At 40.7% G+C, this 25,953-nt stretch overlaps 1 protein-coding gene across 1 annotated transcript in view; it reads right to left on the bottom strand.

Moving 5' to 3' along the window:
- WDR72 (WD repeat domain 72) overlaps window positions 1-25,953 on the bottom strand; it is a 179,077-nt gene that overhangs the window by 94,551 nt on the left and 58,573 nt on the right. The gene's annotated exons all lie outside the window — the stretch shown is intronic.

The following is a 25,953-nucleotide window of genomic DNA, read 5'->3' as shown; positions in this document are numbered from 1 at the left end:
CATTTTCACTGAGAAGCTCTAGCACCTCCCGGCTTTGGAGCAGGGACTAAAAATTTGTCAGGGATGTGTGTTTTGCCATCCATGTGAAAATCCACTCAAATCTGGCCAAGGTATAAGCCTCTGAAAATATCATGACACACATCTCAGTACAGGTTTGTGAGGGTATGTCTACATTGCAAAGTAAGCGTGTGCTTAAGCTTGGGCTCAAGCCTAACCCCCTGCACTAACCCAGGGCACTGAGTAACGGAAGGCCAGGGACAAGAACTGCACCCTGGGCAACTTGTCAATGACATGCCCATTTTATGAGTTTGACCAGGTGCTGGGCACTGTGCCCAGCACAGGGCCAACTGTGCTTCATGACGACCTGATCAGCCAGGATGGTGCCCTGCTAGCTGCTGAAGCCACTGTGGGGACTGATGGGAGCCAGACGCAGGCTCCAAGTGAGGTGCATGAAGTGACTCCGTTCATGAAGCCAGCCCAAGAACAGGCTATCGATCAAGATCAAGAGCAAATTCTACGTCCCTACTCGGAAGAGCTGTTTGTTCCCCCTGAGGAACAGCCTGGCACTGAGCCTGCAGCAAGCCCGGTGGAGACAGAAGCCACCCCAGAGCCTGGTCAGTTTATGATTCCAATTTACAGTTTATTATTACAATCAGTGTTTCCCAAACTTGGGACGCCGCTTGTGTAGGGAAAGCCCCTTTAGTAAAAAGGAGAGATAAAAACACATGCATGCTCCAAGACAACCACTTCATGGACACATTCCACCACCCAAGAGGTGGAAGTCCAGAAAGAGTTTTGTGTCTGGAAATCCTTTACCCCACAATACCACCCTAGAAGGCTGAGTAACAAAATGGTGGGAAATGCTAATGATCTTGGAGAACCTGGTTCCTTCGGAAAACTCCCCCAGGCACTGACCATGAACAAAAACAATGATGTACTCTAAATCAAGCTGGGATGGAAAGACTGGTAACAATATGACCAAGTAGAAGCTGAGGAATGACCTTTGAAAGTGGAGTTCCAGAGCAAACACTTCCACACTTCCTGATGCTGTGCTCCCTGTCAACATCCTGTACCTCCAGATAACTATCTGAGATAAGTGACAACACCCGGTCTTGGCTGCAGTTTTGGAATGACAAGCTACGATGATGAGAAGATAACAGGATGACTGGTAGAAGTAATAGGTGGCAGAGGTCTGTGTGGTTTGTCTATAGGTCTAACCGCGCTGATGACTCATGTGGAGGTCCATGTTATAGAAATTCTGGTTTTTCAGTGTGCTTTAAAAAATATATATATGTAGGAAATTCCATTAAAATCCCCCAAACCCTAACCTGTGTTAAAAGAACATTAAAGGTTGCAAAATCAAGTGGACAACCACAGTTCTCCCCCATCCCCTCCCGCATCATGCATGTAGGCACTAGGATCCAGTCTTTAATTACATAACCATATTGTAACAGGGTCCATGACCCACCCTCTTCCTGGGGCCCGCTTGCTGCCCCAATAAGGCTCAGAGAGGCTTCAGGGTTGTTGTGACGAAGTGGGACTGTTCTTAATGTTTTCCTCAGTTTCCCCTATGCAGTTCTTAAGTATCTAGGTGGTGGGATAAGGGTGTATGGTTGCTGCAGAGTAAAGGGCCAGTGTACATAAATGCCCGACACTCTGTCTCCTAGCAACTGATGGCCTGGGTCCCTCCTCTGCAAAGGTGCCAACTGAAGGTGTTGGAGACAAAGGGATCAGGTGACCTCCTGGCCTGGGAAAGAGACAAAGCCCAGAGAAGGAGGGGCTGGACGGGAGTTTGAAGCTAGCTGGGGACTGGAAGGGAGGGCAGACGGGGGGTCTGCCTCGCTGGGCCCCAGAATGGACCCGGCGGAGGGGTCCCGTCCGCTGTACCTACAAGCTCTGTTTTAGACCGTGTACCTGTCATCTAATAAACCTCTGTTTTACTGGCTGGCTGAGAGTCACGTCTGACTGCGAAGTGGGGGTGCAGGACCCTCTGGCTTCCCCAGGACCCCGCCTGGGCGGACTCGCTGTGGGAAGCGCACGGAGGGGCATATGCTGAATGCTCCCAGGAGAGACCCAGGAGGTGAAGCCGTGTGAGCTTCTTGCCCTGAAGACAGTCTGCTCCAAGGGAGAGGAGGCTCCCCAAAGTCCTGACTGGCTTTGTGGGGAGCAGTTCCAGGGCATCGCCTGGGGACTCCGTGACAGTTGTGTAACACCAATGTCTATTTACCTACAGTTATCCCACCACCAGTGTCTATCTATTTACAAGGCAGAGTCAGTCTTCAGCTAGGAGGCCTCCAGTTCCCTCCCTGACTGACTTCTCCCTGGCTGCCCCCAGCCTTCTGGCTCCCTCCCAGCCTTTATAGCCCTTGGCTTGTCAGGCCAGCAGGTGTTGCCAATCTTCAGGCCAGGATCAGACCTTTTCCATCAGCTCCAATCTGTTTCCCCTGATTGGAGCTGACTGGGCAGGGGCTAATTAGATGCTTTTGCACCAGCACCCTGCTACACATATACTATTTCCCCCCCCACAGGACCCCCGTCTCATTCATCACCCCTCCCGTCCAATGTGTATCAGAGGTTACTAGAAAGGATCTTTAGAGGACATGGGCTGCGATGTATTCAATGTGCTGAGGAGACCCAGCTCTATATTTCTATCACTTATAAGCCAGTTGGTACAGTGGGGAAAAAAGTGCAGAGTTTGGAAGGGGCCAACTGTCTGCAACTCATTCCAGGTAAGACAGAAACAAGGTTGGTGTATTGAGGGAAAGATAGAAGAGACGGTAAGATTGATAACTGGAACCTCTATCTGAGGCAGTGCAACATGACATTTGAAGATTTTGGGCTCCTCATGGATAATCAGGGTAGCAGTTATAGCCAAAAGCACTTTTTTCAATCTGAGTCTAGTCAGAAGATTGAGATTCACTCTCTCTGATGTGCCCCTTGCTATCCAGGCTTGTTCATCTAATTATATTGTATTCAAGGCGAGAGTTCTACACACCATCATCTTAGCGCCACTTATTAATGTGATATTATTGTCCCAGCACAACTATCTCTTACCCACAATTACTGCTAATGAATAGCCAACAAAAATTGTAAGTCTTCTTTTAAAAAACTGACAGAACTGCAGATTTGGGATCAGCTATAATTACAACTTTCAGCTGACCCATTAAAAAGTGTGACAGAAGTAACCTTGCATGTTGAACCACAGCACTGTCAGCTGAAAAATTTAGGAAAATATTGCTAACTGCTAGTTAGAGAAAAAAACCATCTTTTCTCTAACTAGTTTTATTTCCACCACTTCACTCTTTACAACATTCATTGCATGCAATTCACTGAGATCAAGTGTTTAACCTTTTTTACTAGAACCCATTGCCATTCGGTCAACCTCTAACAGACTGAGAAAAGAAGACAGTCCTGTCCCAAACAGCTTACAATCTGAAAGACTTAGGGAAGACATGATGCACTAGGAAATCAAGAGAAGGGATTTAAAATGTCCAAGATTAATTGCCTCGTTGTGGCATCACAGAAGAATTTACCCACACAACTCCCGCGGGGAAAAATTCTGTTCTCAGAATTCAGGGCATGCATTTGAGGGAAGAAGTCGGCTTTCGGTGCACAAAAATAATAGGTTAGGTGAGCATATAAATAGGAAGGCAAGGGACTGAGTCATGACAAAAAAGTACCTGGAAGAATTTTCAGTATTAGGATATCAACTCGATACATGAGTCAGTCTCCAGGCAGAAGAGTTTGTGGACAGTGCTGATATTAGCCAAGAAATGTAGGGTATGGTCACCAGAGTGAGAGGACAGGTACATATTGACTAAGAGCCACAGTAAGGGAAAACTATCCTAGGGCACACACAGATGAGACGGTGATTCTAACGATGGACAGATCCTAATGGTCCATCAGGAATTCCAGCCTCCACCTTGTGGATCTGGGGACATTTGCCTAAGTCAAAACCCTTACATATTTCCTTCTACCCCCACTTTCCTGGTAGTATGAATTCCTCAGGAGCGATGCTGTGTTTATGCCCCCTGTTGTACAAAAGTCCTGTGATTCTTTAAATGTAGCTCACACAGCATGTTGCCTGAAATACTGTAGTTCCAAACAGCATAATCTGATATGCTAGATTTTGGATCAGAAAAATCTGTGGTTTCAGAAGAGGAGGCTGACACAAAAAGTGGGTCCTGCTGCCCCTTCTTCAGCAAAACCCCTCCAGACGTGCGGCACATCAGCTGCACAGAACTGTTATGGAGGGATTTCTGTGGGCTTGAGGGAGAGGGAGCTTCTCCTTTCTGCAGTAAAGAGGCTTATGCACCCCATTTTTTCTGCTTCTCTGCAAGGTGGACGGTGTTTTTTATACTATCAAAATCTTTCAAAGTACCATGTAAAGGACTAATCTAAATAATGATGCAAAACTGGTTATTAACAATTATTATAATTCTTATCATTTTAGACTATTAAAATTTGCCCTTGACTTTAATGAATTTTCACACACATGATGCTTGGAGAATATGATAGCTCACGTTTTTATGTTCTGTGTTGCTTATTATAGGAAATGTGCAAGCTAATTCAGGCAATTCCTAGGAAAACTCTGCTTTCTGTCAGCCAGTGACAGGCACCACCATGAGACCTCCAAGTTTCTACACAGCTTCTAGGATGCAGTTTTGTAACTTCTACTTTGCTTTAACATTCTGTATTATTTTCTCTTATACTATGTTTTGAAATTTGTATATGTTAGTTAGAGAAAAAACTTTGTTTGAAACCCAGACAAGGTATTCTAAAAAGATCCTTATTTAAACTGATTTCTTTTATAAATACTCAGAAGTCTTCATTCTTAAAACTTTAAAGTTTACATATATTTGGGGGAAATGTTTTACAAAAGATAGTTATTTGTAACTCATGTTTCCAATTAAAGGCAAAAAATCTTTGTTGTCCTTCTTCTGAGATATATATTTGCAAATATTTTGGATCTAAATGAATGCCTTTATATTATAACTCCCTGATACCACTGTTACGTGAATAGTAAGTCATTTTATGTACAAATAAGATACTATAACTGGCTATTAATATAAGAAGCCATTTGAATATAGAAATTAATTGGGGAATTAATTATCTGGCAATGCTTAAGCAACTCCTTACCAAACTGAAGAAGACAAGAGCCTCTTCAGAGATTAAGATGAGACAATGCCTTCTTTGATGACCATTTACATTTAAAGACTAAGAATCATTTATGTTGGGGAAAAAAACTATTAAGAGCTGAAAGGCTTTTATATAGAAGTTTGGAGTTTTGGACTCATTTGAAACAAAATTTCAACTTCTATTAAACCCGTATGAAACTAAAGGGATGTCTCAGAAAATGAGCTGATTAAAATAGAATTAAAACTCTTACTTTAAAAATGTTTTGAGAGTTTCCTGCCTCAAAGATAAAAGCAATGTAACGATAAAATTGAATATATCCAACCATGCTGCATATGCATTAGCAAATTGCATTTTTATGATCTGAATATGCTGCCAAGCCCATCCTATGCAGGTGCTGAGCCAATGAAAGGTGACAGCAGCTGACATTTGAATCCAGCCAAGCCCCTAAAAAAGGTACGTAAACACCTTCAGTGAGATGATGGAAAGAGAAGAGTATAAGTTCCTCTGAACTTTTGTGCTCTTATCTTCCTAAACCCTCATGCGCTTTCACCCTCTTTTGCTCTTACACACTCAGCACATGTTCATCTAGCTTTGTACAAGCAAGTGAACAGCAGCAACAAGACAGCCAAGCAGAAAGAAGCCACAACATAGCCTCAAGAAGAAACCGGCTTCCGGCCCAGCACTGCTTCTATGACATGACATCACCAAGACTTCAGCATCATTGGGGAGATGGAGTTTGCAAATTCTACTAATCTTCTAAGAGATTAGACTTAAATTGCTCCTGTAATAATTTTAATGGAATACTGAAATGCTATTGTAATATAAGGTACTAACAACTTCTCCTGTTAAAACATCAGCTAGTCTAAACAATGTCTATTCTTGAAAGATGACATCAGCTAATCTTGTTAAGCAGAGAGGAACAGTGGGATTTAATTTGAATTTAACATTCATTAATTTGTCTCTCTCAAAACTGCTCCTTGAATTCTTTAAGTAACTGAGTTTAAAAAACAAAACAAAACCAAACAAAACTTTCTTTGGTTTCACAGGACTTAGTTAAGATCACTCATCTTTGCCCATTAATAAACTGTTTAGGTTATCCTTGAGAAGACAAACAGGATCCCCCAACCTTAAATGAAATTCCTTTCACCATAGATAAACTGTTATGTATGATACACTGCGGGCTTGTCTACATGGTGCAGCAAAGTGCACCACGGGGGTGTAAACTTAGAGCGCTCTAAGGTGTCGTGCTCTAACTGTCCTCTGTAGAGCCTGCTGGTGCACTCTAAAAGTTCATGTTAGTGTTGTCTTGTTTGAAATGGGACTACACAAACACACACTCAGTACCTTTTAGAGTGTGACAGCAGGGTCTACACTGGGCAGTTAGAGTGCAACATGTTAAAGCTCTCAACAATCCCTCCTCTCTCCCCCCCCCCCCCCCCGCTGTGCATTGTTGTATTGTATACATAAGCCCTCAGACAGGACTCACTACTGATTTGCAGAGTAATATACTTTGGTCTTATCTGACCTAGAGATGTGCCCAATCAGAAAGCACTTATTCTTAAGGTGTAGTCTCTGTTGAAAGCTCTCCACATAGATATGCAGACAGAGTTGGCAACGGGATTTGTTGCAGGGATTGGTTCCTGGGTTAGTGTTTTTGTTGTGTGGTGTGTAGTTGCTGGTGAGTATTTGCTTCAGGTTGGGGGGTTGTCTGTAAGCGAGGACTGGCCTGTCTCCCAAGGTCTGTGAGAGTGAGGGATCGTCCTTCAGGATGGGTTGTAGATCCTTGATGATGCGCTGGAGAGGTTTTAGTTGGGGGCTGTAGGTGACGTTCAGTGGCGTTCAGTTACTTTTTTTGTTGGGCCTGTCCTGTACTAGGTGACTTCTGGGTACCCTTCTGGTTCTGTACCCCGTTGCAAACTCTGTTCGCATATCTATTCAAGGGACACCATCATAGGACCTAACCACATCAGCCACACCATCAGGGTCTCGTTCACCTGCACATCTACCAATGTGATATATGCCATCATGTGCCAGCAATGCCAGTCTGCCATGTACATTGGCCTAACCAGACAGTCTCTATGCAAAAGAATAAATGGACACAAATCAGACATCAAGAATTGTAACATTCAAAAACCAGTAGGAGAGCACTTCAATCTCCCTGGACACTGAATAACAGACTTAAAAGTGGCAATTCTTCAACAAAAAAACTTCAAAAACAGATTCCAACGAGAAACTGCAAAACTGGAATTAATTTGCAAACTCAACACCATCAAATTAGGCCTGAATAAAGACTGGGAGTGGATGGGTGACTAAAAAAAAGTAATTTCCCGTCTGCTGATACTCACACCTTCTTGTCAATTGTTGGAAATGGGTGACATCCACCTTGATTGCATTGGCCTGGATAGCACTACAAAAGTAATTTTCCCTCTCTTGATATTCACCCCTTCTTGTCAACTGTTGAGAACAGGCCACTTCCACCTTAATTGAATTGGCCTCGTTAGCACTGACCCCCCACTTGGTAAGGCAACTCCCATCTTTTCATGTGCTGTAATATATATCCTGCTTACTGTATTTTTCACTCCATGCATCTGATTAAGTGGGTTTTAGCTCATGAAAGCTTATGCCCAAATAAATTTGTTAGTCTCTAAGGTGCCACAAGGACTCCTCGTTGTTTTTGCTGATACAGACTAACACAGCTACCACTCTGAAACCTGTCACATCTGGTAAAGACACTCTATGCCGATGGGAGAGAGCTCTCCCATTGGCATAATTACTCCACCTCTGTGAGAGGCGGAAGCAATGTCGGCAGGAGAGCATCTCCCGCCAACATAGCGCCAGTGTGGACAGTGCTTAGGTCACTGTAACTTGCATCGCTCGGGGGCGTGGGGTGGCTTTTTCACTCCCTGAGTGACGTAAGTTATATCGACATAAGTGGTAGTGTAGACTGGCCCTAAGACGTCATTCCTTGTTCCTCTAGACTATACATTTTTAGTAATTTTTGGATAGTTACTTGATGCTCAATACCCCTTTTCCTACTGCTCAGTGACCAAACAAACAAAAGAAAATACTCTGACAATGTCAATCTGCCATTGTATTCTGTGATGCCACTGAGTATAAAGTCAGAAGAAATGCTTACTGGCAATGTGAAAGTTTATTGACATTGACCCGAATAATGTCTACCAAGTTATCTTAGCTTTCTGCCACAGGCATTTCCACTGAAAGAAGGTGGACATATAAACCTTAGACATAAGATACCATTTAGAAAATATGGACCAACTACCGCAGATAACAGAAGATAACAGAGAATGGAAGGCAGGCCATAAAACTAAACATACAGTCAAGAAGTGGGAAAAGCAACTGGTGAAGGATATTGAAAGAGAGGTTAACAACTTACATTCTATAGACCCTTCTTTCTAAGGTTCTGAAAGCACTTTACAAACATTACATAAAAGTCCTACAACATCGCATAATAGAGGTAAGTATTACAGATCAGGAAACTAAGCCATCATGCGATTTAGTCGCTTACCAAAGATCACAAAGTGAGCTGACAGCAGAGCAAAGGAGAGAACCTGGAAGGATTCTGAACCTCATGATCAAAATTTTCTGTGCTTCCCTATAACAAGTAGGTGTCAATAATAATAATATTCCATTTTCTCTCATTTTTGCTCTGCTCACTGTAAATCAATCTCAATTATTGTCAATTTAGCATTTCAGTCCAAACTGTTCAGTTGGATAGTACTGGGCCTATTCAAATACAGAGTCATTCACCCCTTCTAACTCTCAAACACTTGCAAGTTGTGCTGTATAAATAAGTCAAAATGAACTAATTTTATGACATAATATAATATGAAGGCTTACTTGTCAGTGGAACTGCAAATTAAACAACCATAACTAAGGTTTATTCAGCACCATACCCATATTTGGCACTCAGCACTACAGAGTACAGTTTAGTAATTCTTTTTTTAATTCACTATAATTATTTTTAAATGTAAGTAGCACCCCTTGGCACTGTGTTACGTAGGTGATGGATTCGCTGAACAGTTTGTGAAAGATTTTTCCCACCACCAATATCCTATTGACTTTTATTATCTAGCTAAGCAAACAAGGACCCATTTTTATTCTCTTAAAGCTAAAACTTAAAATGAGACAAATTCTACATTATCTACTCAAAATATATGACTGTTCATAGTCAATCAAATTCCTTTCTAAATTCCTCTTCATAGGTTTAATTTATTTTTGGCTTTCCAATAGCTCTACCCAAATTTTGGGAAGCTGATCATTGCCCATTTTGTGGCTGCCCAGGTCTATGAATCGGAACTGATCACGATAGCTCAAAGTTGTGGATGCACTTGAGTTGTAAACACAAGGTGATGACTACCTCACTTTGTGGGTCAGGAGCAGCAACAAGTTTCACACAAGGCCATTGAATCATGTCAACAAGGATGATAGTCCAAGAAATTATAAGTAAGTAAGGGACCAGACTTAGTTAGTGTCATGTCCTTAACACCCCATACCAGTCAGGTTATGGTTATATTCTTGAGCAGAATGAAGAAGTGTTGAGAAGATATTTGCTTTGCAGTGGTCATCTGATGGCTGATCCAGAGGTGGACAGTTTAACTATAATTCTAAATAATCTTTAATAGTGTAAAACATACAGGATGCTTTATTCCTTGACATTTTAAAATAGATTTTCTTTAGCAGTAATTTAGAAGGATTTTTACGATGGTTGATATAGTGCATAAATTCACATATACATATATTGTTATACATATATATGCATCTTCATCCATAATAGGTAGTAACTTCTGAAGCTGAGTGAAAACAGTATCTACCCATGATTATTATTTAGTGGATCTGATGCTGTGCCCATTAAAGTTAATTGAAGTTGGAGCAAGTCCATAAGTTACACAATGAAAATATTACCACATTAGAAGAACAATTCACACCGAATAAGAGCTGAAATTTTACTCATGGCCAGAATTATGTAACTCACGAACATTAGAGGTGCACAAACATCACACATTCTTTTTCAATAATTTTCACACTAACGTTGATCAAAGTTCCCTTAGAACAGAGGCTCTTAAGCTTTCCAGACTACTGTACTCCTTTCAAGAGTCTGATTTGTCTTGCATACCCCCAAGTTTCACCTCACTTAAAAACAACTTGCTTACAAAAATTAGACATAAAGATACAAAAGTGTCACAGCACATTATTACTGTAAAAATGCTTACTTTCTAATTTTTACCATATTCTACCATAAAATAAATAAATCGGAGTATAAATATTGTACTTATATTTCAGTGTATAGTATATAGAGCAGTATACACAAGTCATTGTCTGTATGAAATTTTAGTTTGACTGACTTCACTAGGGCTTTTTATGTAGCCCAGGGGTCGGCAACGTTCGGCACGCAGCTCGCCAGGGTAAGCACCCTGGCGGGCCGGGCCAGTTTTATTTACCTGCTGACGCGGCAGGTTCGGCCGATCGCGGCGCCCACTGGCCGCGGTTCGCCGTCCCGGGCCAACGGGGGCGGCGAGAAGTGGCGCGGGCGAGCGATGTGCTGGCCGCGGCTTCTCGCTGCCCCCATTGGCCCGGGACGGCGAACCACGGCCAGTGGGGGCCGCGATCGGCCGAACCTGCCGCGTCAGCAGGTAAATAAAACTGGCCCGGCCCGCCAGGGTGCTTACCCTGGCGAGCCGCGTGCCGAACGTTGCCGACCCCTGCCCTACAATTATAAATGAAGTACTGTATACTTAGGCTTATCTTTCAGTTTATGTTTTACATAAAAGGAGCACATTTTCTTTAATTATGCACACACAAACCCTACATTCTATGTGAAACTCAAAGCTTTATAGTGATGGGTAAGTATTATCATCACCAGTCTCCAGGCAATGAGAAGGTAGGTAACTTTCTTTCAAGGCATAAACTGAGATAAGATTACAATATTTTTTCAGGAAAAACTATTAGTATTTCTCTCATGACTGAACAGTGGTCACTCTTAAAAAGTTAAGAATTGCTTTAATAACTAAATAGTCAGAATTAAAAGAAAAGAAATTAATAAATACACAAGGGACCTATCTCCATACAGTCCTGATGTGGAACTTACAAAATCTGCATAATAACTGAATTTCTAGAATAATGTTTGTTGGATTTGAAAAGATAGCAATGTTCTTTTAGAGTCTGTTTTTCCTTCTTTCTTTTTTTAAAGTAACTACTAAATATTTATATCCTTATCTTGGTCTTTACGTTTTTGGGTTGTCCACTAATGTCCATGTCCATTTGTCTAACCCTTCCTAAAAAATAAGCAAAAGTGATATGTAAAACTCAATAAACTATGGTGGGCTAAATTCACAATGGCTGGTGCCCACCCATGCTCGCCCTGCCAACTACCATCATCCTCTTCACAGATTGCAGGAGTTACAATGTCATGGGGAGACTGTAGCCACTTTGTAGAGCTACCATCTTCCAGTAGACTTTCCACTGCCATGTGTTCTGCACCTTAAGTCAAAACTGGCCTATGCATTTTGGATAGTCTTAATTCAAAGTGTAAACATATCTGAGAATCCACGTTGCTGTATTCGTATTAGCAGCATTATGGGGAAGTCCTGACTTTTATTCTGTGGGTGTGGAGGATCCTACACACAACTAATCTGGCACAGGTACACTGAATACAGAGATAGTAGAATTCAGGAAGCCCATGAAATGGGGAGCTAATATCCATGAATAATGCAGGTCATTCTGTGGCAAAGCTCACTATTTGCCACCAAACAGACAATGTTTGGGTCAGGACAAAGTAGAGTCCAGTGTATTCAAACTATGCATATCCTTCTGTTCATGGAGGTAGGATGCAAGAGATATGGACACATAGTCCGTTGTTGCTCTACAGCCTGGGGGCAGTTTCTGACCTCCTTCTCTCCTCCCTGCACAAGCCTGAGTACACAGCCTAGGCATAAAGGGGAGGATTCTTCCTCCCTCCTGGCCCCCAGCTACATCAATATATGCTATTAACTATAACTGGTTTAAGACAGACACACCACATAAAAATTTCATGGAAAGAACAATTCAAATGCTATTTTACCTATCTACCTTCTCGTCAAAGATCTTTTCCACTGGGAGTCTACTTATTCTAGGAACTGTGGTCCACTTAAAATATACACTTCCATTAGCTTGTAGGGATTCCCATATTGTTTCAACTCCTCACACACCCATTTTCTCCATGCACGGACTTTCTTTAGCTTTAGCAGATGCATTCTGTTGTGAGTTTAGTGCTGAAAAAGGGATTTGACAAGAACTGCCTTGACATTCGCTTTACATAAGGGAAGTAAAATGGTAGAATCACATGATGGACTTGCAAGCAAGCCTGATCCAAAATATACCAATGGGTCACCTCCCTTATAACCCTGTAAATAAAGGGCTTGATTCTTCACAGCCTTGAAACTTGTGTAGTTATTTATACCTGTGCAAAGTGAGTGCAAAAGTATCAAATGTGAATGCTCCACTCACAGGGTTTCAGCCTTTTATATCTATTGTGCACTTACATTGCAGATGTATGAATGACTACACAAAGTACAAGGCAATGAAGAAGGTGGCCTCAAAGTTGTCAGCGACTTGGGCCTGATTCTCCTGTCACCAGTTTAAATCCTGAACAATGCAACTGAAGCCAATGAACCAAATTCCTCCATAAATTATGCAAGTGTAAGTCTAAGGTCCATTAATGTGAATTGAGTTCTTCTGAATTTACTCTGATGGAAGAGCAGAATTTGGCCAATGGTGTATAACTGGTTTAAGTGAGAGAAGAATCAAACCCCTCAAATTCTTCAGAAGGAAAAAAGCTGGAGGAAATATGTGAGACGCAATTTTGGTAATTAAGTGTCAAGTGCAGAATTGCATTAAATCTCTATTACAAAATGTTCGGCCCAATCCTGTGAATGGCTGAGTTAAATCAGTTAAAGTTGAGGAAGATCAGCACCTTGAAGGACCAGGTACTGTGCATCCAAGGGGAATATAAAAATCTATTCAGTAATGACATATAGATCGAGCTCTTTCATGGTAGAGTGTTTTTTATAAAGCCTTCTGTCTTTTGACTGTCTTCTAACTTTTTACATCTTTACAGTTTTTCATTTGTAATTTGAGTACCATTCAGATATCCCTTAGATATAATTCTAACAAATGGAGGCCCCAATTCAGCAAAACATTTAAGCATGTGCTTAAAGTTAAGTGCTTGCTGAAGTACTTTACTCAATAGGGAAACACTTTTGTGTTTATGACATAACCAAAATGATAATTAGTGTGTTATTAAATGGACAGGCTGAATAGGAAGATCTATTAAATTTATCAACTACGAGTTAAACATCCTGAACCTAACATGGCTTTTTATACATATGTTGATTGAAAGCATATTGACTGTGTAACTAAAATATACATAATGTATTTATGCTGCAATGCTTCATTTTACACAAGTATTATTAAACAATACCTCTTCCTAATACAGATTTCAAAATCTCTATCTTGTAGTGTATCTTCAACCATACCTTCTCTAAGTGATAATTTCTGAAATACCACAGTAGTCTCTCACTGTCAACTGTCATGTCAGCTCTGTAATTTGACTGTAAGATGACAGAAATTTTAAAAAGCATTTATGTCTGAATTCTCTGTTCAGTATTTCTGTGGTAATCAATACCATTTATGATAAAGACAAGATTTTATTGTTCTGCTAAAAACTGAAGAACCTCAGTTACCAGAAATGTAGGGGACGGGGAAATCTACAAGCCAATATTTACTGAGGTTCAAGGAATTACATAGGGCCAGATCATGCCATTCACTGCAGTCTGTGGGAGTTCAGAGTTCAGAGCATTCATCACCTCTCAAAAACCAAGTCCTGCCCAACTGTAAGCTTGTAAAAATAAAACGCTGCACAATGTCAGGTGTGACTGCACAAAAAAAGTGCCAGTTATTTCTAGCCTCCCTCTTGCTTCTTCCCATTGCTGGGACTGGGATGGTGGCTGCAACTGAAGCCTATCTACCGAATATATAGCCTCCAACTGCTTTCAGTATGAAATTATAGTTCCAAAGAGAGATCATTTCTATTTCTCCACGATGCTTTGTCCTCTCTGGCAGGAAGCAATAACTATTTTTTAAAACAGATTTTATATTGATTGAATACATGGAAAAGCTATACAAAGGGCTTTGCTTATTTAGCACTTGCAGTTTCAGCATTTATAACAAAAATTAATATTACAGAAAGAGAACAAGTGCAATCCTGTATTTTGTGTTGTGGTTAAAGGTGCTACATCTTACACAAATTATTTTGCAAAATATGAAATATGTGCTTCTCTCATGGAATTATCTGACCAAATATACAAACAATGCACAAAATGGCTGGCATAGTGTAAATTAAAGCATTGGCCATTCATTTCTAAATCCTCTGAGCCCTGGGTTGCTGTAGATGGTTGTCGATAGTGAAAAAAATTGCCTCCTTCAAATGCGCCTGGTGGACAGCAGCTTGATGATTGGCAGCACAAATAGAAGACAAACGAGAAAGCCTTCAATCTGCAGCTGATGCACAAGAAGAACATGGGGAGCTGAGTTTACAATAGAGAAAACATTACCAAGCTAATGGCACAGGCAATCATTTGACCACCATGCATCTCTGGTAGCAGCAGGGCATCCATTTTCAGTTAAGTGTTAGAGTACCTTTTTGCTTTCTCTGACCACTGCAGGGGTAAAACAACCTAGTGCGTGAAACCCAGTGACTGGTAATAAATTACTATATTGGATACTTTTTGTTTTCTTTCAGCAATGACTTTACTGTGTATTCCAGCTATCATTACCAATTAAAGTGGAGACCGTTTTAGCAAGCTGTATCTAACTGTATATCAGTCCCCATGCTCCAATTGCTTTGGCAAGTATCACAGGGTCAAGAGGCTCCTTTGACCTTTCTCAGCTAAGTCTCTCTGACCACTCACTATTTGCAGCAATCTCAGCTGAACAGATGGATACTTTCCCAGACCCTATAAAGCTTAGAATATAAAGATAAATGAAATTGTGTTTCAGGCTTCAAACTGGTTTATGAGCATAAAATATTGTCAGCAAGCTCCACAAAAACCTCTTACTTCAAAGTGCACCCCCTGTACCTATCCAATAAATGTAACACTTCTCTTTTGTCTGTGGGTAAAATGTATTATTCTGGTGCAATTTTATTCATGTAACAAAAAGCTTTATAGCAAAGTGACTTCAGAATTTCAGAAGATACGATTTAATTGTTAAAAAAAAAAAGCAAGGAAAGGATGTAACTCCAGCTTTACACCTCAGCACTCAGTGTAGGTAGTACAGATCATAGTGCATGGTACAACAGGCCATTTAAGGCAAGAACACTCTACAACAGTCAGACACAACAAGAGTGATTAGGGACAGCTTCAATCTTCATTTCAGATTTCTGTGATTTTATAATTTCATGAACTACAGAAGACCTACAAGCACTGCACCAGAGTTCAGCCACATTAACTTTAATGACAATCACATGTCAAATTCCCTGGGAAATGCTTCCAAAATTTGGGAATAAATGCCATTTCAACATTAGTTATCCCCTTTGATTTTTTATATTAAATCACAGATAAGAATTACAAATAATATAATAATTTCTTACCTTCTGAACATAGGATTAATGGATTTTATGGTTTTAACTAAACCATATCAATGGACCTACTAAATACTTAGTTGAATTTTGCGTATTATTTTTACATACTATTTGTAATAAAAATTCAGAAACGTGGAGCAAAGAATATGATCAGGTTTAGCATCATGTAATGTAATAGTCTCAAAATACTTTCACATTATAGGGAAATGTAGGTAGACCAAGAGTGGTTTACTTTTTGGTCCATATTACACTGCTCTACAGCCAAAATTCTTCTGAAATAAATGTAGTCAAACTTTACTAATTCTGGGGCACTGAGAACGAAAATGATGCTTAAAATTGTTGATTGGCTCTAGTTTTCAAGATATGCTATTGGGTCAGTATATACGACCCTTGACTTGGGAATGGCGGGGGATAAGTGCGTTATAAAGGGAAGGGATCTCAATTTAAACCAGAAATGACTAAAATACATCTTTGACTGGACCTATGAATAAATCTATGACTGGGTTTGGACAGCACTTGCTTTTTAAGCAAAACAATGAATGATGCAATCTGAAGCTGGTATTGCGTCATACATGATATGAATTGCATCATGTTATTCCTAGAAGTCATGGATGATGCAATCATAACGAAGCTTACATCACTCTGCTGAACAAATTGCCCTATGTCAGCTCTAGAAATCATACAGTGTCGTGCTCTCTTATTTGTCAGTGTTTGATTTTGCAAAGGGACACATTTCTGTTTAGCCAAAGTGAGCAGAGATGCCTCGTACTTGTGTGAACAGTGCAGATAACTTCTGCTATGTTTGTGGTGAAGTGACTTTCACATCACAAAAGCGCAGAATAACCACTATGGTTAAGAAAGCCTATCACCTTTATTTTGGCTGCAAAATTGGAGATCAGGACAAGAGGTGGGCCCCACACATATGCTGCAACACTTGTGCAACAAATCTTTGCCAGTGGTTGAACAGGAAAAGGAAATCTATGCCTTTTGCAGTGCCAATGATTTGGAGAGAGCCAACAGATCATACCAGCAGTTGTTACTTCTGCATGGTGCCTCCAGATGGGAAAGGTGTGTCAAAGAAGAAAAAGTGGACTGTGCATTATCCAAACATTCCATCAGCTATACGCCCAGTACCCCACGGAGAAGGACTGCCGGTTCCTGATGCACCAGAATCATTCTCACTTGAGTCAGATGAGGAAGAGGAAGAGGATGAAACTTCTGGTCCTGAACCATCAATGTCACAGGACCCACATTTTCTCCCATCCTCCTCCTCTGAACCACACCTCATAACACAAGGTGAACTGAATGACCTTGTCAGGGATTTGGAACTACCCAAGAGTAAGGCAGAGCTGTTGGGCTCCAGACTACAGCAGTGGAATCTCCTGGCAGGTGATGTTAGGGTTTCCATGTTCCGTGACCGTCAAAAGGATCTTGTCCCATTCTTCTTCATGGAAGGTGATCTTGTAGCCTGCAACAACATCGATGGTGTGATGGCAGCCCTCACCATCGTTCACGATCCAGATGAGTGGAGACTGTTCATTGATTCATCGAAGATGAGTCTTAAAGCTGTTTTACTGCATAATGGCAATGTTTTGCCATCAATTCCAGTTGGTCATGCAGTCCATATGAAGGAAACCTATGACAACATGAAACAACTTTTGAGGTGCATAAACTATGACCAACATCAGTGGCAGCTTTGTGGCGATTTGAAGGTTGTTGCTCTCTTGCTTGGTCTGCAGACTGGATACACAAAGTACTGCTGTTTTCTCTGCGAATGGGATAGTCGTGCAAGAGATTCCTGCTACATCAAGAAAGATTGGCCACTCTGACAGTCATTGGAGCCTGGGAGGAAAAGTGTTCAGCATCCACCACTTGTTGAATCAAGGAAGATTTTGTTACCACCCTTACACATCAAGCTGGGTCTGATGAAGAACTTTGTCAAGGCCATTGACAAAACACAAGCAGCTTTCAAGTACCTCCGTGGAAAATTTCCAAGGTTAAGTGAAGCTAAGATAAAGGAAGGTGTCTTTGTTGGTCCTCAGATTCGTGAACTTCTTCGAGATGATGTATTTGACCATGCATTTGACCATGCACTGCGTGGCAAGAAAAAGACGGCATGGAAAGCCTTCCAGTTAGTGGCAATAAATTTTCTAGGAAACAACAAGGCAGACAACTACAGGTTGTTGGTGGAAAACCTCCTCAAGGCATACAAAAGCCTTGGTTGCAACATGTCACTAAAGATACATTTTTTGCACTCTCATCTAGATTTTTTTCCACCGAACTGCGGAGCAGTGAGCGACGAGCACGGCGAGCGATTTCACCAGGACATTGCAACAATGGAGAAACGCTATCAGGGCAAATGGAGCCCATCAATGCTTGCAGACTATTGCTGGACAGTGACAAGAGATGCTCCATTTAATGAATACAAGAGACAAGCCAAGAAGCGCCGAGTAGACACTGAATAGGACTAAACTATGTACAGAATAGTTTTTTGCCCTTTGTTTCATAATAAATTTTATTTATATAACCCTTTTGCTGATTTTTAAAGTGTTACATAAACAGGACAGGTGAAACCATAAACACATGAAAAGACCTAGGTTTACAATTTATGATTAAAACTCTATCTACACAATATACATAGACATAAAATGTAAAAACTTAAATATCTTAGAAACAGTAGCCAATCAGTTGTTTTAATTGTCATATTTGAATTCAGCACATCAAAATACATAATAAATAGCACATTTTATCTCTGAAGCAGACGACTTCTCAAAAACTGTAGACCAGTGTTATCAATAATGAAATATATCTGGATTTGGCCCTGCTCAATCAGAGACAGTATGGATAAGAGGAATGAGGGTGGGAATACTCATTACCATGAGAATTCCACTGCCAAAACAGTTCTCTGGGGGTGTCACTCATGGAACTGGCTAAACGCCTTATTTATTTATTTATTTTTAAGCTTGGCTGAGTTTTCATCTGAATAAAACAGTTAGATATAAAGCTAAGATCTCCATCCTCCTGCAGAGGTCACAGATCTTTTATAAACAATATTGCCCCAAGACTTTTTCCAGTCTTTTGCCCTAATACTATATCATTCAATCAACAATTTGCAATAGTTGTGCTAAAAATGCTCACAGTCACTTGCAAATGCACTGCTGTCTTATTTTCATGCCCCATTGACAAGATACACAGTATGGAATGTGAGCAATAAAAAGGCAAATAGCTGGAGTGGTAACAGTGCAATTGAAGTATCTTTTTCAGGTATACATTATCTCTTTTTGCCACAACTGCGCAGTGAGGGGGGGGGTGCAAGCAGTCTCCCACACTTCTATCCCCCCCACAAGGGTTAGGTATAATTTCAGGCCTTTAACTTAGGGACCACAAGGACTGTTTCCATCTAGTGCTGGCAGTGGCAGTAGCCTCCCAAAAGGAACAGGCAATGGACCCACCCACTCCAAAGTAGTGCCAGCCCCATGAGAGGAGTGGGGAACACACAATGCAAAAGGGTACTGCGGTGACCAAGCTCCTCAGTGGCTCCTGGACACACTGTGCCTGTCTGTGGCCCACCTCGTCGAGCTCCAGCTGGGACATTGCTTGTCCATAATGACCCCTCTACCATGCAATGTGGCAAGTAATTCCTCTCTCTTGTATGTATGCCAATGTGTTAGGAATGTCCTTTTTGGATACCTTTAGGGTTTTTTCTTCAGAGACAATGCATTAAAATAATTTTTCACACTGTAGTGATTAGCATTTTTAAAACACTGAGATGCACTTGTGAAAATTTAGGGCTCACACACATGCTCTAGTTTTCCTTCGCAGATCTATCAATACACCTCATGAACCCTCACATTTTTGCCAATACAGTTCTGAAGAGAGATCTGAATTCATGATGAATTTTCCTAAACTATGGGGTTTAGGGAAAACATTAGATTTTGATGACTCAGATTCATGACCTACAAAATGCTATATTTGAAGTCAGGTCTGTTATCCCTTGTCCTCCTTTGTTCCTCTCTCTACACTATCACTAGGAAAAAAATTTCCACTCATACACCTTTGACATACCATGTTGCTGATGACTCACAAATCTATCTAGTTACCCCACACCTGTCTCCTTAGTCCAAACTCACATGCCTTTCTGACCTCTCCTCATGGACGTCCTGCCATCAATTTAAATACAACATGGCAAGAGCTGAACTCTTGATTCCCCCCTACCCCACCCTCAAAGCTACCTGCTTTTACCCTTTTCTCCATCACTGTGGATAATACCAACATCCTTCCAGATACCCCAACCAGTATTTGGGGTGTCATCTTTGACAAGACCCTGACAAGATATGGGTGGATGAATCAAGAACTGGGTATTGGAAAACAGGATGTGTGGTAGGAAGTTCATGTAAAATCTATTAACTTTCTGGATATGCCTTCTGGATCTTTTTTCTCAAGCATGAAGAAGGCTGAAGGAGAGCCAATGGGCGGATTGTTCTATGGGGCTGATGCTTAAACATCAGGTACAGAATGAAGAGGTCTATTTCTTGGTGTGTGTGTGGGGGGGGGAGGGTATTTCTCACATTTGTGCTCTGTAATCCAAACCAACTTCCTCTTCATTTTTGGGGTGTAACTAATGGTGTTGGTTTTAGCCTAAATTGTACTGTTAAATAGGTTGGATCCTGGTCTCCCCATGTGATAATATATCAGCTGAGATTGTATGAAACAATATTACTAATCTAGCATCACACTAGTTTAAGGGAGTGTAGGACACATCATTTTTGAGGCGGGTTCCTCAACCATGGAATATACTGCTTGAGCTTGAGGGTTTTTTTTTTAGTTTGGTTGGGTTTTTTTGGCTTGGAAAGAGGAATGAATAGGTATGGATGAGGGGAGAGATTTGGTTTTGGAGGACTGAGGCAGAAGGAACAGATCTAGAGGGCTCAATCTGTTAGATATCGATCCTAAATTGTTGTGCTTTTATAAGTACACAAGCACCCAGAGCGTTGGACATAGTTAAAAAAATGGAACTAAAATGAATTGCATTTGATTTAATGTACATGGTCTCTCATCCCCACAGGAAGCTTCACAATCGCCTACTATGGACTTGTAGGGTTTGGTTGGGTTTTTTTTAAGCTTGCTTCTACAGCAGGTTAGCTCCCTTCCATGGACAGGTCAACTTGTTGAGTGAGTCACTGCATCCTTTCATTGCTTATGCAGTACAGAAGGCTGTAGCTGTGCTCTGTTGGACACAGTCCTAAGTAATCTAGTCTAGTTCTTTAATGCCAACTCAGCAACTGTCTTTAAAAGCAGTCTGATTTGACACAAACTTATTTTATAAAACATTTTTTCCCCTAAAAGAAAAGGGATTCTGCACAAACACAGTTAAGAGCCTTACTTTGCTCACAAAAGGGGGGCGGGGGAGAAGGGATGTGATGCTCAAATGAACTAAAAACCAAAAAAGTCCTATACACACATACAGCAGAGAAGTAAACCCATGACACACTTAAAGAGTTTCCTTTATCAGACCCAGCAGAATGCACACTGATATTCACCAGCATGGCTTCAAACTAATACTTAAAACCCACTCATGGAGGAAAAGAAGAAGCCACAGGAAGGAAAAGAGGGAGCTCCATGTTCTTATCACTGCTCTTTGGGGACTAAGCCTGGTAAAACAATCCCACAATGGCTATAGCCTACAATGTTTTTTGAGAAGTCCAGCACATATTAACAGAAAGCACATTTTATGCCCTCCTACATTTACCTCCCCATCAATACATAACAATAAAAATTAACAGTAGTGGAGGACCTCACTCATTACAACTACTTACATTAAAATATACATGAAGAGTAACCCTAACACATTTTAATTAAAAGAAGTTGTTATATTTTCTTGTTTCAGTCTAGCACTGTTTCTGCAAACTCAAAAATAATAAGAATTATTTTCTTTTGCTATAATAGTGGGTACTGTTAAAAATTCAAACATTCGCTGCCCCCGCTATCTATATTAAATGCAGTACTTTCCTATATTTAGCCACAGTACCACAACCACAGAGAAGGAAAACGTTACATTTTTAAATGGAGCTTACTGTGCTTACTCACAAATTAAAAACACATTTCCTTGTTATTACCAATCACCTTGCAATTTTAGTATGGCTTTCACTGACAACACTATGACATAAGTTAACATAACCTGTGAAATATATTACATCAGATTTGTACAAACACTGAATGCCACTGTGGCACACCTGCTTTTGGAACTATATCTCCTAGAGGACTGAATGCTCTTAAGCCACAAGCTATGTGTATTTTAGTTTGTTTGACAGCATTGGTTTCTCAGTGCATAGGTAGCTAAACATGGTCTTGATGCTGCAAATACTTACACACATGCATAACTCTACTCATGGGAGTCACCCTATTACAACCAATGAGGTTACTCCCAAAAATCAAATTAAATACCTGCTTAAATGCTTGCAGGACTGGCACCTATATTTTAATATTAGCTATGAGCATTGAGCATTAAGTAAATAAATTTATAAAATTAACTGGACTCTGCAATTTTTTCCTTTTTTATTCTAGTGTATGATGTTCTGAGATACCTTGGTTGCAGGTGAAACCTACTATGCAGGCCCCAATCCTGCAAAGACTTATCCAACTGCTTAACTTTACACAATAGTCCAAGTGATGTCAATGGGACTTTTCAGAGTATGTAAAATTGAGCAGGTGCATAAATCTTCACTGGATGATGAGATTTTGTAATCATATAGCTTTATGTTATACTCGACTTCTGAAGTTCTTCATATATTTTAGTACACTGGAAGCACTGAACTGGTATGAAATTTAATAAAAACAATAACTGATTTGCAGACAGAAGTAGACCAGCATGGGGAAATGCCCCCTTTGACATGTTACCCAAGTCAAATTTGTGCTTCTCCCAACTTGGGTCATGCCCAAGAAAACTGGGAAATTCCAGTTTATCCACTAGTACTAACCAGTAAGTTTGTCATCACCCACAATGCCCACTGCCACAGATACTCTCTCCCTATGGAGAATGAAGGCCAAATTCACTGTTGATATATTAGCTGGTAAAATTACATGTTGATAAGAGAAAGTCTACTTTGGTGTAACTTTTTGTTACCAAGGAGTAGGTGTATGATTCAGTAGAAGTTGGCATATTTAGTTACACCATACTTTCAAGTGTGTGTGTGGGGGTGGGGGGGGGATGTTTTTCTTGTTTTTGGTACCTGCTCTCTTCCAGCCCCCCGGCATACATTTTAGAATAACTAGACTCACTTCTGCATTTTACATCCATGGCTTTTGATGGAGCACTGAGGGTGTACTAGGCTAGGTTCACAATGTTCTGGGGTGAAGTTAGAGCCCCACTGAGTTTTGCTAGAGAACTGGGCCACAGCTAGTGATAAGGGGTGTTCGTGGTAAAGGGGAAGCAATTTCCAGCAATCAAAATACTGTTAAGGTCCATCATTATTCCATATGGCTTTCACGGTCATAATTTTTGATCACTTCCAAATGGAGAATTAGTACAAATTAATGTATAGATCGCCCTTCAGACTTTTAAACATAAATGTTCTAGTGTTTCATCAGCATGGAACAGGGTTGAATTTTCCTTTCTCCATGGTGTATAAAGAAGAAATGTATATACACATGAAAATAGACAAGACACTACTTATCTGTACAAACTGATCAAGCTTATCTCCTTCTAATTGGGGACAGAGTCCCCTTGACCTAGAGAACAAAGGAACTTGTACTTGGAGGAGACTGTGCCAGAGTTTAGAGTTGTACCCAAATAGACTGAGGGTCCATTTGGAAATAGGACACTGGCTTCCATATCACGGCAAAGCTTTGGACCTCACATGACTAGAAAATATGGAAGCGTTTGGGATGTTTTCAATCATATCTTGGGATTGAAAATGTATTGGTTGATATTTAATGTAATGTGCTTAAGATTTAATATGCTATTTATTTCTCTCAGTATGGCAACCCTACCTTCACTACTGAGGTCAATGCTCCAATTAGAATATGTTTCTACAGATTCTGTACAGTGCCCAGAGATGGATGACAGTCAAATTAAATACTAGCTGGATTTTCAAACAAACACCTTACACATCACTTAGGTAGGTATGGCAGGAATGTGATGGAATGTCTCACGTGTGCCTTGACGCATCAATTGGACAAACCTACTGTCACAGTGATCTACCAAAGAGGGAAAAATTTGGTGAACCACAACACTGTTAGTTTGATATGGATGTAATATGCGATTGGTCAGTTTATGATTAAAATATTTAGGACAATAATGTTGAACTACTGGAGATGCTGCCAAGGTGGGTTTAGAAGAAGGCTGACGGTACTGGAACAGTGTATAGTGCTTAGAAAAGGATTCACAGGAACTGAAATTGTGAGAGTCAACTCGATATGGCTGATTCCTGGGCTCCAATGGGATAACACATGATGTCCTGGGTGCTCCAAGTACATATTTCACATAATCAATTGGAAATTTTAAGGACCCAGTCCTGTAAATATAATTTCCACTGAGACAATGGAAATTTTGCATACATAAGGACTACAGGATCAGATCCTGAAAATGTGACTTTACCCTACCAAGTTACTAACTAGGTCCACAGCTACATATGTGCAACTCCAACATCTTCATATTATGCCCTCACTGACACCTGTGTAATTCCACTGACGACTAAAGGAGTTGTAAAGATGTCAATGAGGGCATAATGTGAACACAATGGGGCTGCACAGAGGTAGCTGAAGGTTTAATTTATCCCACAAAAACTCTGGGAAAGAACCAGGTCAGACTGTCAAAGCCCAGGGTAAATTTGCAGTGCCAGTAGTTAGAAGAGACATCTATTTATTTTCAATTTGAACAAATCTGATATGGAAATCATTGAGACACAAAGAACATGGGACCCCACAATTCTCCCTTGGCTTTGTCACATTTTAGTGCACAAGCACACTAATTTGGACATACAAACCTGTTTAGCACTATTTTTCTTTTCAGATACAGAGAGAGTTTCAGTTAAGTAGCTCACAGCAGGCACCTGATAGCAAGTCAGTAGCGTTCGCTTATAATAGGAGGTGTAAGTGTACAAAGTAAGGGGCCTTTCCAAACCTGGGTTCTGGGGTGGAATTTCAGGAGAAAACATCCTGCAAGATCCTCAAGGCAATACTTAATGTCATATATATATGGCTGGCTTACTTCTGCTAAAGCCAAAATTCTTTTGTTTTGAATAGATACAAGGAACAATGGGGCTCAAGAATTTGTTAAACATCTAAATGCATTTATATGTTTTTCCTGGGCTAACTGAACATGAACCAGGGAAAGTATTTAAAGGACCAGGAGCCCAAAGTTACTAAGGCTTTCATTTTTGTCAACCATCAAGAAGGTGGAATATAATCCATTGGGCCAAAGAGTGCATCCACCTCTGTCAATCAGAGAACACCACTCCATTCTCGACAATCAAGATACAAGGCTCATAACAAAGAAAACGATATTGATAGCTATTGTTTCTAACAAAACCTGCAGACAGGTCAAGTTGGTAACTGAAAGATTTGCCATAAAGATTGTTCCCACACAGCACATTCAATGGAAAAATACAGCTGATTGCACGCACTAGTACTATCTTTTGGTCTAAAATATTCCACAGGGGCTATCAACAACATCAGAATTATTTCCATGAAATTAAAAAAAAAGTTCCACCACAACATTCTTAATGCTTCAAACCAGGATCAAGTTAGATGCCCGGACAAGAAAAAACACAAGGAACATCTGTATTTTAAATAACTCTCTTCAATATAATATCAAAGAGAAATATTGGAGAAATACATAAGTGGTCTCTAACTTGGCTAAGTAAATATCTAGGGTCTTATTCTCCAGTGCCTTGCTTGTACTGTTGTCATTTACATTGTATTAATACTTGGAGGAGCAGGTCTCTGTGATTCCCAAGATACCTGCTCCAGTGAAGCCTCTCTAGGTAGGCCTGGAGAACCCACCTTCACTGTTCCCTTCCTCCTACACTGCCTCTTCCTGGGACAGTGTGTAGTACAGGGGTGGGCAAACTATGGCCCGCGAGCCCTTTTAAGCCAGCCTGCGAGCTCCCGCCGGGGTGCCGGGTCTGGGGCCGCATCATGTGGCTCCCGGAAGCCACGGCATGGCCCCGCTCCAAGGG

The sequence above is a fragment of the Emys orbicularis genome, chromosome 10 (genome assembly GCF_028017835.1).
Source record: "Emys orbicularis isolate rEmyOrb1 chromosome 10, rEmyOrb1.hap1, whole genome shotgun sequence".
NCBI lineage: Eukaryota > Metazoa > Chordata > Testudines > Emydidae > Emys > Emys orbicularis.
This window is presented reverse-complemented; position numbering and strand designations above follow the sequence as displayed.